The 13,846-nt window shown below is 38.7% G+C and overlaps 1 protein-coding gene across 4 annotated transcripts in view; it reads right to left on the bottom strand.

The window, feature by feature from the left end:
- LOC133981612 (tumor protein p53-inducible protein 11-like) overlaps positions 1 to 12,580 on the bottom strand; it is a 35,249-nt gene extending 22,669 nt beyond the window's left edge. For 3 of the 4 annotated variants that reach the window (XM_062420388.1, XM_062420391.1, XM_062420389.1), the window contains exons 1-2: positions 12,451 to 12,580; positions 7,872 to 7,991 (exon numbers count right to left, since the gene is read on the bottom strand). The gene's annotated coding sequence lies outside the window, so the exon portion shown is untranslated. The remainder of the gene's footprint in view (positions 1 to 7,871; positions 7,992 to 12,450) is intronic. The other variant, XM_062420392.1, reaches the window with a different exon arrangement.
- Between the last annotated feature and the right edge of the window lie 1,266 nt (positions 12,581 to 13,846).

Genomic DNA, 13,846 nt, shown 5'->3' with positions numbered 1-13,846 from the left:
AAACCACCTGTTCAACAAGCATACACATGTAATTGGTAAATGGACTATACTTATATAGTGTTTCTCTAGTCTTTTTGACCACTCAAAGTGCTTTTTACACTACATGCCTCATTCACCCATTCACACACAATCATACACTGATGACAGGGGCTACCACACAGGGTGCCAACCTGCTCATCAGAGGGCGACTACCCATTCACACACATTCATACACCGTTGGCACAGCCATCGGGAGCAATTTGGGATTAGGTATTTTGCCTAAGGACACGTCGACATGTCGACTGGAGGAGCAAGGAATCAAACGGCCAATCTTCTGATTGGTGAAAGACCGCTCTACCTCCTGAGCGACAGCTGCCCACATAGAAGAAGAAAAGCAATATTTCCACCTGCCATCAAATGTCACAACCACAGTGTGCTAGTTAACTACAAAGCAAATTGTTATGAACAAGCTAAAACAAAAGCTGTCTGTAAGTACCCTGACTGTTTAGCTTAGTTTGTCAAATATCTTCAAATTTGGCAAATTCTTTTAAACTGTACAAGCTGAGATGGCAGCCTTCCATCCAAACCAGCTGTGCATGCAGCAGTGAATCACTTCAGCAGCAGAGGGAGGAGGACAGAAGACAGGATGAATGATGTCTGTGTTTTTTATTGTTTCTAAACTTCACACAGTAGTTTCATGTCAGAAATATTTGTTTTATTGACATGTTATTTTTGTTTGCAGTGAGATATTATTGAGGTTACACAGTGACTTTGCTGTTCTAGACATTAATGTTGCTGCTCTGGAAACTATATTTCATTATAAATTAAAATATCAATCAATTATAATGCTGTACTGAATTGGGATAATTTCAGGACACAGTGTTTCTTCCATCACTGAGGATATGTGTTTCACTTTTTTTCTTGCTAATAAGTGTACTGTGAAAAAATAAAATCAGTGGGTTTTTTAAATAAATGGTGTGAAAATGCAGATTTTAGTCAAATAACATAACATTTTCTTGGGTGGAGAACTCCCAAACCTTCTGAATGTGTTGAGGCATTTCATTCTTTGACATTTACTACAACTATAGCTTTCTGGGCCTCCAGAGTCCTTACGGTGGGATAAGCTCCTGTAAATGATCACACACATGGCTAATAAAGCAATCTGGAACAATTCTCAAATACTTTTAATTGATTTCACCGCTGGTGTGTGCAAATACAGGTCCTGATAAGGTGGGTACACACAACAGAACCACTAATGAAAAAGATCCTGGTGGCAAACACTGATCAGACTGTTGCTGTTTCTGTGTGACACATCTCTGATATCCCCCACCCCCCAAACACCAACAATTAGTAAGCAGGGCACCTTCCACAAACAGTGAAATACACACAGCTGCATCCATACCAAAACAGGCACATAGCTTTCTTTTTACTATTCAGACTCTGATTGGTTTGTCCATCATTCTCCCACACTGTAGACAGAGCGCAAATATTAAAAGGTTCTCTGTGACAGAAAATCATTACTAGAAATATTGCATTGTAAAACCTCAGCGTCTGTCTATCTGACATTACAAACAATCCATAACAATGCAAAGAACCTCTAAACAACATGCCAGTCAACACCAGTTATTTTAATTAAAGATAACAGCAGTTTATTGATTGTTGGTGGACAGTTACAAGTTGTGCAAAAATAATCTGTGGACAGAATTCCAGTCATTTCCTTTCGGAAGTCATTACATCTCATCTTGGGAATGTTGTATCTCTATTCAGGAAATGGAACATGACCCACAGCGTGCCAGAAGAGGTACAGAGACCACTTAACAAATCAGCACTAATGGTGGGGATCTTTGGGAATATCACTATTTGGTTCAGTTTCGATTCTTCAGTGTCCAATTTGATTCAGAATCAATTCTCGATTGGATGAATAGAAAAGAGGGACACAACTTCAGTATACTTTTCTGATGTCCTTAGTCCAATGAAATACAACATGAAACATAACTGGCAATTAATCAATTTGTCTTTTAATTTGAAAAGTTAACTGCATTAATTAATTAATGATTCAATTTGAAAGCATCTCACAGTCTCCTGCATGAGAATAACTAAATGAGGGGTAGGCGGTGTGCTTGCTGTGTTGTTATTAATGTTATATCTCCAGCAAAGGAGAGCAGCCTCTCTGCTGCACCGTTAGCTCCGGGGAAAGACATTGGGTGCAGGGATTTTGAGGTGAAACAGAAACAGACTGGGCACTGAGTTATTTTCCTCACCTCAGAGTTGGTTTACTTTGTTTAAGTGCTGCAGAGTGTGTTGGTCAGCCGGTCTAGTTTGTTACTGCTGATCACCGCCCCACTCCACATTCATCTTGCAAAGATAATTATTTAGTCATTAAATAATGCTTGCTGCCTCTGGCTTTTGTGAGGATGAACTCTGCTGTGTGTGCGGTGTAGACTGCCTGGGTGCTGCGCTGCCCTCCTAGTTGAGTTCCACCTTTATTGCTCAGTCAACTCACGTTATTAAATGACATTTAGGAAAATCGATTTTTGACATTTGAGGACTGATGCAGAGTAGTCCACGTACGCATCACAATGTATTTAAGAATCATCCCCCCCCCCCAAACCTAACAGGCACAGAGGCCTAAATTAAGTCTTCTTGTCACAGGGTACTGGGTTCTTCTGGACCAAAGCCTACACCATCTAATAGTTTTAACTATTAAATATGTCCCCAGAGTCTGTCTGAGTCATTGGGTGTGTGTGTGTGTGCGTGTGCGTGTATGTGCGATTGTCCAACTGGGGACATGGCTTTTGTCCCCAATTGGGGAAAAGCTAATTTTTGGGTCAGTAATTATAGTTAGGATAAGGGTAAGTCTCCAGGAAATGAATGTAAGTCTATGCAACATCCTCAAAAGTAACCATTATCTGATATGCTTGTGTTTGTTTTTGTTACTCATTGGAGACCTTTTACGGTATAAACACTAACCATGTCCAGACCAGTAGTCCTCATTGGGTCCAAAGCCCAATTCTTATGAGTCAATGCAATGTCCTAACAAGGATAGCTGTGTAAACATGTGTGTGTGTGTGTGTGTGTGTGTGTGTGTGTGTGTGTGTGTGTGTGTGTGTGTGTGTGTGTGTGTGTGTGTGTGTGTGTGTGTGTGCGCACGCGTGAGAGAGAGAGACAGAGACGAGAATACATGTGAGGCCTTTGATGTTGAGAAGTCGCCCTTTTGCTCCAAACACATTCAATCATATTCAGCTGCCAGAAGAAGCTCAGACAGTCTGGTTTGGGCTGAATTTGCTCAAAAGCTCACAGAAACAGAAATCTGTGAAGAAGTTAATTAGACTACTTTTGTTGACCAGAAAAATACACACTATGGCCAGTGAAAAAAAACTAGTTTAGTGTGTTGCTAATAATATTTCCATACTTATAACTATAGTTTTTCTAGAAAAAGGTTCTACTCCACTGAGTCTGCTGGCCATTGTTTTAATGCTCTGTAATGCTAAGTCACATTCAGTCTGCCAAAGCCTCCTCTTGGTAAATGTGAATGCACCCACGCAGCTTGCTAATCAGGTTTTTACTGAGCACCACAAATGCCATGAGGGCTCAGCTGAGTTTACACAGAAACAAATGAGAGAATCAACCTTAGCCAGTGGCAAATCAATGCCTGCATAGGACAGATGATGTTCAAGCACCATGAGGTAGACATCTAATGAGGAAAAAGGTTGCATTTGTCTCCTGGTCCTATTAGCTTAAATGTCTTCCCTTGGCAAGAGCTTCTTTGTGACTGTGGGATTTTAATCTATTTTGAAGAAAATTAAACTTCAGTGAAAAAAAATTGTTCAATTCTCTGCCTCGTAAAGCCTATCACAACCAGCAATCATCCAGACAAAAAACAATATTAAGGCCTGGCAATACAGTTGTGAAAAATAATCACTGCATTAATTAAAATGCTTTCTGATCAATTTGTACAATAATATGGCAAATGTTAGCACAATTACACACTAAATAATCAAACTGATTTTTAGTGCATTTCAAGTATGGGTAAAGAAAAATCATATATTGATATTTCCTTAAATATCATCCATGTTGCTTGCCTTACACCAACAAAAAAAAGGCCTATTTTAAATTGTGTACTTTTATACAGGAGTTTGGTGTGAGCGTTTTTAACTCTCAGGCTGTTCAGTTGGGCCGTGCTTTCAGCGCCCTCAGCATACACGCCCCCAGTGATTTCTTGATCATTCAAATTTGTGTGGTTAATAACACATTTTTCTGTGGTGACAAACTTAGAATATATATTTATTATTGATTTATTGCTTTACACTGACTTTAAATATTCCCACTGTTGTCCATTACATAAAACAAAACACTTTCATATATCTCATTTTGTTAATTCATTTAGACAACAGAATTTGGTTAAAAAGAGGAAAAATAATGTACACAGACAGTTAATAAACAATAATATTGACATATTGCCCAAGCCTAAAGACTAGTTACACTTTTACAGGCCATCTACGCTGGTCAACTCTCACGTGTTTTTTTTTTTAGTCATCTCTCTCATGCATTTCTAACACAACAGACACACTAAGTTTTAATCAACAGTTATCTGACATCAGCCAAATCTTCCGTTTCAGTTTTCACACGTATATGCAACTCAAATTATGTGGAAACAATTTCATTTGCCACGCACTCACAGCACGTGTGAGTTTTAAGTGACTTATTCTATACAGTGCTCTATGGGAAAAAACTAAATATACACTTTTTGTTTAAACACATTCAACTAAAAAAAACAACAACTTCCGAATTAAGATTAAAAAAATGCTGGACTGAAATGAGTGAAGAGCTTCTGTAACAATTATATTTAAGTGAAAAATAAGCAGCACAATTTATCATTGTTAATGTATTAGAATAAAGTGAGAGCAGTATGTGGGATACTTTGAGGTGTACTCAGTGGGACATATGAGTCAACAAGCATTACAACCAATGATGTTTGAGCCATTAATTTCTATCTTAACAAAGCCAGTCTTTGTAGAGCCTCTGCTTGAGTTCTACTGAAGATGAAAGGAAGTTGAATGTCAAAACGCTGGAAGGGCGGGAAGAAGGTTTTTTCCTATCGGTACTGAGTGTTTGCAGATCTGTCACACCTACACACCACAAATGTATAATGCTTATGAGTGTGTGTGTGTGTAATATGTGAATGTGTGACAAGCAGGGATTAGTTGGCTTCAAGGTTGAATTATATTTTATCTCAGGTTTCAATCATTTGACACAACAGAGATCTACGTTGTAAGAATGCATTTGCATATATTTACATTAAATATGGCTCATCTTTCAGGAAGTGTGATTTATTACTACTTCCACTAAATAGAGTATGTTTGGACAGATAGAAACTTAAAAAGAAATTTCAATCAAAAAATCAAATATGCTTCTGTCAACAAGAACACACTGCAAATATGTCAAAGACAAAGTCTACATGTGGTCACGTTTGTACAGAGTGTATGTGACTTAGTTATGGGTGACATTTCATATTGGAAGCACCAGCATACGTCACTTTTCACAGCATGACAGGTGTGACAATGAATTAAACAAGAGCCCTTGTTGAGTTACCATTTCTGAATTCTGTTAATTACATACAGGACAGTATTCAGTCCTAATACTATCAGAATTGTCAAGAATGATCTTTCTTTTTTCAACTTCTAAAATGTAGTATAGTTAAAACAACTAGACTAAATGTGGATGATGCACAAAATGTATCGATTAATAAAATGTATAAATACATTTTTATAAAAGGTCTAATGTCAGCTCAATGAGGAAATTGTATTTATTTGAATTGACTGACATAAAAATGAGAGGAGGACTAATCAGTTACCTCATTAGTAGGGGTGTACTGGTTCGAATATTCATCCTGAACCATTCGGTACAGGATTTTCGCTTCATTACTTTCATTACGTTCATCAACTTCCCTTGGTTCGTTATGCTCCCTGACCCAAACAATTACTGTCAAAATAGTTTAATAATCCATTTATTCCAATATGTGGAACAATAATGCTAGCACTTGAGCTCCACCTGGAACGTTTTGGCAGGGCACCACTTAGCTGTACCATGCTTGTGGATGTATGCTACCCGGCATAGCCGACCTGGTTACCCTGGTTACCCATGTTCATGTAGTGTAACTGTCATCATTATTAGGGGTGAGGCGTTTGACATTTTACACAAACTTTGGGCTTAGTTTATGTCTCTCTTTGCACCCCTGTCTTGATCCATAAATTATTTTATCTAATAGGTGATATCTTGTGTCCAGCAAGAAATCTTCAGTAATCAATAATATTTGTACATTCAGACAGAATTTTTAACAAGAGGGAAGTAGGAGATTACATTTTGATGATTTGAACAAGATAATTATACTTTTCTTGTAGAGAAACAATATTAGACACAAATTATTATTGAGTATTTTATAGGTATGTAAAAATATATATTATAAAATGTGATATTTCCTAAATCAGAGGTTTTCTATCCTTGTCTAGATTTTTAAGAGATGCAACCTCTGGATGAACCCAGACCATTAGGTGATCCATTCCATGATGCAGTAAATTCACAACAGTTGTCACTTCAGTGGAAACCGAATGTTCAGTGATATAATGCTGCTGATTACAGATGTCTGAAAGGAGTCAGTGTGTAAATGAAAAACACTAAATGACTGTAAGATGGGGATGAAGCAACATTTGTGGGGATGGTGGTCCATCATATCACCTCAGATTGCTGCCTCAATTCTTAACATTTAGAGGCTGAGATATTTCAAATGTCTTTAAAGAGTTGAGTCCCTCCAGTAAAAGGTTGCCATGAGGTCAGCTTTCCAGATATTATGTGTGGTTGACAAAACAAAAACAAATTCACATAAGAATCTTCATTTTTAACTACTGAATGAAAAATTTATTTTTAAATCTTCAAAAGTTTGAAAATAATTGATTGTTTACAGAACAAAAATGGCAGTGATCAACTGGAGAATAACTATCAAATAATGACATTTGCGAGATGAACTCAAAGTATATTATGAACTTTCTACACCATTCCTGAGAGACTAATATTAGCAGTTAGCAGAGTAGCAAATGAGACCAGCTGACCAACAAAAACTGTAGCATTAAACAACATTAACCACCTCTGAGGTGAAGTAAATAACTCAGTGCTCACTCTGTTTCATTTAAACAACCCTGCGCCTGCTTAGCGTGTTCCACAGCGATGGCAGAGGCTGCTCTCCTCTGCTGGAGACACAATGTTAATAACAACACAGCAGAGCACTCCTCCTCCCCCTCATTTTATTATTCTAGAGAAGGCAGGACACTGTAAGACACTTTCAACTTTTTGTTTAACTGCATTTCAGTGGACTGAGGATACCAGTGAATGGTTAGGCATACAGTATACAAGAGACTGACAATAGTGCCCAATTTACTATTCATTCAGCAGAGAATCGAGACCCGAGAATCGATTCTGAATCAAATCCGAGACACAAGAACTGGAATCAAATCAAATTGATTTGGGATTCCCAAAGATTCACACCCTTACCAGATGTAAGTGTATGTGTGAAATGATGTATGAGAGCGGCTGAGGAGAACTGAAAGGTGACTTTGTCCAAATGGCAAGTGGGAAATATGAAACCACACACAAAAAAATGTTCCATGCACACGCACACACAGGCACACACACACAACCAGCCAAAACATCCACAATGCTCAACTGTTAGCATGAATACATACTGACTCCAAACAACTAGTGTCCACCGCAGAGCGCTCTGAACAGCCGACCAGCACAGCCAGGCATACCTCATTTTGGGTGACAGCAGGCCTTCAGACCTAGCAGTCACTAAACTATTATAAATCCCTGAAGTGAAACAAACATACAACTTTACTTACTTTAATTCAGATGCTATGAGATGTGGTGTTGCTCCTACAGTAAACACAATTTGAGGATGATGATGCTGCTGCCACTGTTTCAGTTCTTCCAAATGTCCTGTGGGGTCCACAAAGGTTTGCCTGCCAATTAGAAATAACAGCACATGTAAAAAATAAAATAAAAATAAATTTACACTATGCAAAGACCAGAATAGTCCCTTAAAGTCCACAGAAATAGTTCATGTGATCAAAGGAAGGGAGCTCCAAGTAAGTCAAACAAAAGATAAAAATACAAGTTGTACAATATCACAATCAACTAAAGAGGCTATCACAGATAATGAATCCAAAATGAGATTTTGCTGAGTTTATTCAGGCAGCTGGAACTGCCAGAGGGAAATGACTTGCCAAATATATACAGAAATTATCCACAGTGTTTTGCCACCACTCAACAGTGGAATTGCTTTCCTGTCTTCCCCAGATGTAATCAATGAGTTGGGCCACCTATCACTGCCATAAAACAGCAACATCTGAAAAAAAGTGACATATGGTCTAAGCTTCTATAATCTTGTCCACTAGAAATAAACAGAAGCACATCTGTTCTATGGTCATTATTACAGCCTATGGCCACCCCGCTGTCACAACAGACAGTCGGAAATTAAAAGCGAAGATGCCAGGAAGAAAGCCATCCTCATTGCCTGAACAATATTGTTGGTGCACAGCAGTCCTTAAGGACCAGAAGTCAGTATGAATGAAAATAAATATAGCTTGCCATCGTTTTGTTGAGGTAAATCTTATTTGTTACTATTTTAAGAACAAATGTGAAACCATCAGAGCAATACATTTTAATTTAAAGTAGAAGACTCCCACAATGTGTTCTATGATTGTATAAAAAAGAAAAAGCATGATCTATCGGTCCTAAAAAAAACTCAGTGAAGATCCTTCATAGCCTCTGTCTAAAGAAAAAATCCCTTTATGCGACTGCATTTCGGATCTGTTAGGAACAAGTCCCTCAGGCAGCATTAATACTACCCTCACATGGCCTGTGCATTTGTACAGTTAAACTATAAATAACCATTCAAATTACAGTTCATTGTGTCATTGGTGGACAGTGTTATGAATGGAAGTGTTAATTAATCACTGAGGGGTTAAAACAAAAAAGGGGGTCACCATCTGCTTTTGCTACCCAGCATGCAGCTTGCCAAGAGTGTGTGAAGGACCTGTGGGACTGCCGAGAGCTGTGCTTGTTGCTACTGCCTGCCTCAGTGCTTCCTCACAAAAACTACATGGAAACACATAACCGACCGTCTACACATGCTACTGCTGACAGCTGAAATACAGCAGGCACTGACGCAATGTCTCACATAGGCGGGGTGGAGCAGGGTTTTCTATCTGCTACACAGTCTCCATCACTGTATAGTGAGTTTTGCCAAGTGTGTTTTAAATCATATGTAATTTGTATACTTGATTCTTTTCTTTCTTTCTGTTACTCAAAGCCTTACAAGTCACTGGAGTTGGAAACTAGCAATAGCTATAATCTCTGTATGCATCAGTATTTCAACTTGTTTGTAACAAGTGGAAGTGATACTGTGCTAACTTGCATTGTCCCTACCAAATAAACTGAATAAAATAAAATAAAATAAAATAAAATAATGCAGTTGTTTAAGCAGGGTTTGGAAGCATAGGCTGTATTAATTGGTACTGAATTCATTTACTACTACTCTATTTTAACTACAGCATCATGGTTAAGCATTAATTGGATTTATTTATTTTAATGTGCAATATTTTTTTTTTTTTTTAAACCCCACAAGGTTGCAGCTTCATGTTGCCTCTGGTATAATGAGATGTTTGCTTTAATCATTTTTAGACATACTGTACTTGTTATTTTTACTCAGCTCTATGTTGTTTTACCTGTTGAAAGGCCACACAGCCGCACATGGGGAAAAAAATAGATCACCTGTGAAAAAATAAAGTGGCTTCTGTGGTCAGTGTAGCAGCTTTGGCTGATTATAATGGATTATAATAGATGCTGCTGCCATGCTGCAAACACACGTATCACACCGTGTCAGTGCCCTGTGTATTTGGGCTATAACTGTCAGGGACCATTTCAGCCACACAGTCCAGCTCCACTGGGACCAGAGTGCAAAGGGGACACATTCAAAACTTTTCCACTCTGTTTTGCCATAAATATTACACTACTACTGTCAAATAGGAATCCCTGTAGTGAGTACGCCCCATTGAAGAGAGAGATCATAATATTTTTTCCACTGGTCAGACATGCATGACGTACAGTTCTAGCCTCAGGAGAACCTGCACCACTTTCTATGTGATATAGAGAGCTGCATTGTTGTCCTGTATGAGAGCCATTAGTAATAAGAGCTTGCAATTAAAGCAGAAAGAGTCTTTGAGGGTTGGCTGAGGTGACAATATCCTGCAGTGACAAGCGTCCATGGAAAAAGAAAACAGTCTGAAAGGTCATCATCAGGTCAGATCTGACCCATTTACAGGAGCTGATTGTGGATTCAGAACAAGCTCGTACACCAGTTACAGTGAAAGCATCTAAAGGGTTCCTTAGTCTTGTTTTGATTGGACAGAGACGCTGTTGACTATTTTCCCCAGCCAGCAAATAACTACATCAGCACAGCCACAGTATCTTTCATTGCCGTGTGATCCACATTGATTTTATTCATGTTCCACAAAGCAGAAAACTTTGTTGCTGCTCTGTTCTTCATGGGCACAAAGAACAGAGCAGGAAAGGGAGCCCCATCTCAACTATCTTATTCCCTCGGCCAATTAGAATCCCCCGCCCGCCCACTGAGCCTGGGTGATAAGTTGATTCTGATCACAAGGGAAACAGAGAAAAACAGAGCGACTGCTGCCACAGAAAAAAGGCTTGATTCATGAAAAAAAAACAAAAAAAAACAAGATAAGCAATTTAGAAATGTACCAGGCTTCACACTGAGGGGTAAATGCTCTAATTTGTCACCTCATTTGACATCACAGCTCTTCATTTTGAGATATTAGTAATATAATAGCCACCAAGTCACTTCCCTCGTGTTATCATTGGCTTCTGTTTGACCCCAAGCCAGCATCTCAGGTTGTGTTTTGTTGTGTGTTGAAATGTTTGTAGCATTACAAACAGAAGAACAAAATTAGCACCAACCACCAGCCAAATGCTGGTAAAATATGCCAGTGGCTGATAAATTTGCTTCACTCACCAGCCAAAAAAACCCCAATGCTAATCTGTTGAGTGGCTGATCAAATTTGATCATTCACCAGCCATTTCGCCTGTGGACAAATAAGTTAATTTAAAATGTGGGCATGTCAAACCACAAGCAGAGTTGCCATCTTAAGGGGAAAATACAACAGTTTACTGTCTGTTTCTTCCACCGAAAACATTCACATTTCAGTCACCAGACAATTCTTAGATTGAGGCTTTCTCTACACAGCTGACAAGCAAGCTACAGCTCAGTTTACAACTTCACAACTCTGACAAGATGACGGCTTAGTCTGAGAGTGCTGCCGCATTGTTGAACTGCACTTGGTACAAGTCTTGACACACCAAACACTAACCTGTTCTTGTGTTGCACAGACTCTCACACAGCATGATGTTATGTCTCCTCTAAGACAGCAGCAGCTATGCCACCACACCTCATTACCTTTGCAATTAGCCTCATTAAATTATTGCAATTAAGTCCAATTAAAATTTCAGTGCACACTGACACAAACTCCACCCACTTTTTATATAAACAATCGTGGCACAACTCTTCCTTCCATCAGATAAACACAGCTGCTATGATGGCATTTTTTCCCATGAAATATCTTAGAAGATTTCTATCATTCAAACTGCTAAATATTGATTGATTGTATTAATGCCTCTTAATGTCCAGCTTTCATTTGTTAAGTCCACTCTGCCACTCTTTTCAATATCCTACATGATAACCTACATTTAAAATAAAAATACTAAAATACATTATTGAAGCACAAAGAAATTGGGGACAAAGATTTGATGGGTTGGTCAAATCCACCAGCAAAAACTAGAAAGATTTTCACCTTTGTTCCGTTTAATAATAGCAGCATATTTCACCAGAGGGCTTTTAAGTGGGTAGACAAAATAATTTGTTGCTGTCTACAGTTAACCTTTGGCTGCTGGCGGTTAAATAACTTCACATTGACTGGGTGGGGTATTTCAGACCAGACGAATACGATTATTGAGCAAAACGAAGCATTTTTCTCTCTCAGAGTATTTACACGAGGTAAAATTGCAAACTTACCATGGCTGCTTTTTTAACATTTTATTGAACGTAAGGGGGTTATTTTGGCAGAGCTGTACACCACGCTCAACTTCACTTCCCCCAAGCCCTCACAGTGTTACCCATAGTTTAAGAAAATACACATAAACTATAGTGCTACAACAAATGAACCGCTTAAAATAAAATACACTTTAAATAAAAAATTGTCGCGCTGAAAGAATTGCATTGTAGCGAGCAGTAAATGAAGTCTCCAAGACATTGACACGCATAAACACAGCTCGTGACATTTTGAAGTGGGGAAAAACGATATTAAAGGTTAAAAAAAAGGAAAGAATAAATGTGCAACTTACAATAGGAAGCAGAGCAGTCTCCAGAGTTTACTTCACTTCAGAGTGTAGTCGTTACTGCGGTTGAGCGGATGGTGTGGAGGCACTCCGTGTTTTCACACTCCCCGGAGCAGCAAACAAGCCAGGATCTGCCGATTACCGTAATGTATTGAGCACACACACACAAGCGCACATGGGATTTCACTTACCGTAATGCATACACAGAGCGCGTTGTTTTTTTCCTCCCTTACCCGTATTCTGTGAAGACCCGACCACTACTCTGCCTCTGACTGGCTCTGACTCTGATAGATTTTTACTCTAAACGTAATTATCTCACTCTTCATGCCTAATCCTAACCAATCTAACCAACAAAGCCCTAACCAGAGGCAGATGAGGGCGGTAGTTTGTGGAATGCGGGTAGGTAAAAAAAAACAACCCAAAAAAACAAGGCAGGCAGGGCTATAGCTAGGATTTAAATTTACTAAAGCAGTGGTAGGCAAATGGTGACCCATGGGCCAAATCTATGGAACCAAATCTGTGCCAATATAATTAAACAAAACTTCCAAAATATTAAACAAAAATAAGAATTTAAAAGGGACTAAAACTCACTGAAAGTGATGTAAAAGTTAGACTTAAGACTTAAAAGTAAGATAACATGCAAACAAATTATAAATCACTTCTTGCTCACTGATCAGATACTCAATGTTTGCATCGTGGGTGTGTCTTTGCATGTGTGAGTTTGACAATTTCAACACTCATATGACTCACTGTATATAGGCGTGTGCGTGTGTGAGTTAACAGGCACACATACAAATAAACGTGTGTGTGCCTGACTATGTACTGGCTTTGTTTTCATTGCTGTTTAGGTATGTAAGTGCATGTGAGGATAGCTTTTCTTAAAAGCCATGGGAATCACTGGAGGTCTAAAAGGGGTTACACAATTGAGCTGTCCCGTTAGTATCTGAACTGTCAATTTCTTCTTTTTGTAGAACAATTGTAGGACCTGAGCAGTCATTGGGTTACAGCCAGCACAGATAACAGCCAGGAACTATGGCCCAATCGTGGATCAAGAAGTGGCCAGGTCTAACATTTGAGATTAATAAACACTATGTATGTAGCACCAAAGACTCCAGAGTATAACAGTAATAGTTTTTGTAACTGATTTTCAGTATTGGAACATACGTGCACCTGTTTATATTTTTACTGTAAGTCATTTTGTGCAGGTCTTTCCCTGGATTTTTTTTCGGCGGGGATCAAGCTAGGTTCAATAAACTTTAATAAGCCAGCAAAGGCAGTCAAACAGTGGAACCAATTTCATTTTACAGTTTGTCTTCTTCACAAATATTTTGACACAACCCTCTCACCGGTACATACAGGTTGGTTTGGGGAAAATTTCCATGCCTGAAGACATGGCTCATTC

Source organism: Scomber scombrus, chromosome 6 (genome assembly GCF_963691925.1).
Source record: "Scomber scombrus chromosome 6, fScoSco1.1, whole genome shotgun sequence".
NCBI lineage: Eukaryota > Metazoa > Chordata > Actinopteri > Scombriformes > Scombridae > Scomber > Scomber scombrus.
Note: the sequence above shows the minus strand (reverse complement) of the source record. Positions and strands in the feature narration are given on the sequence as shown.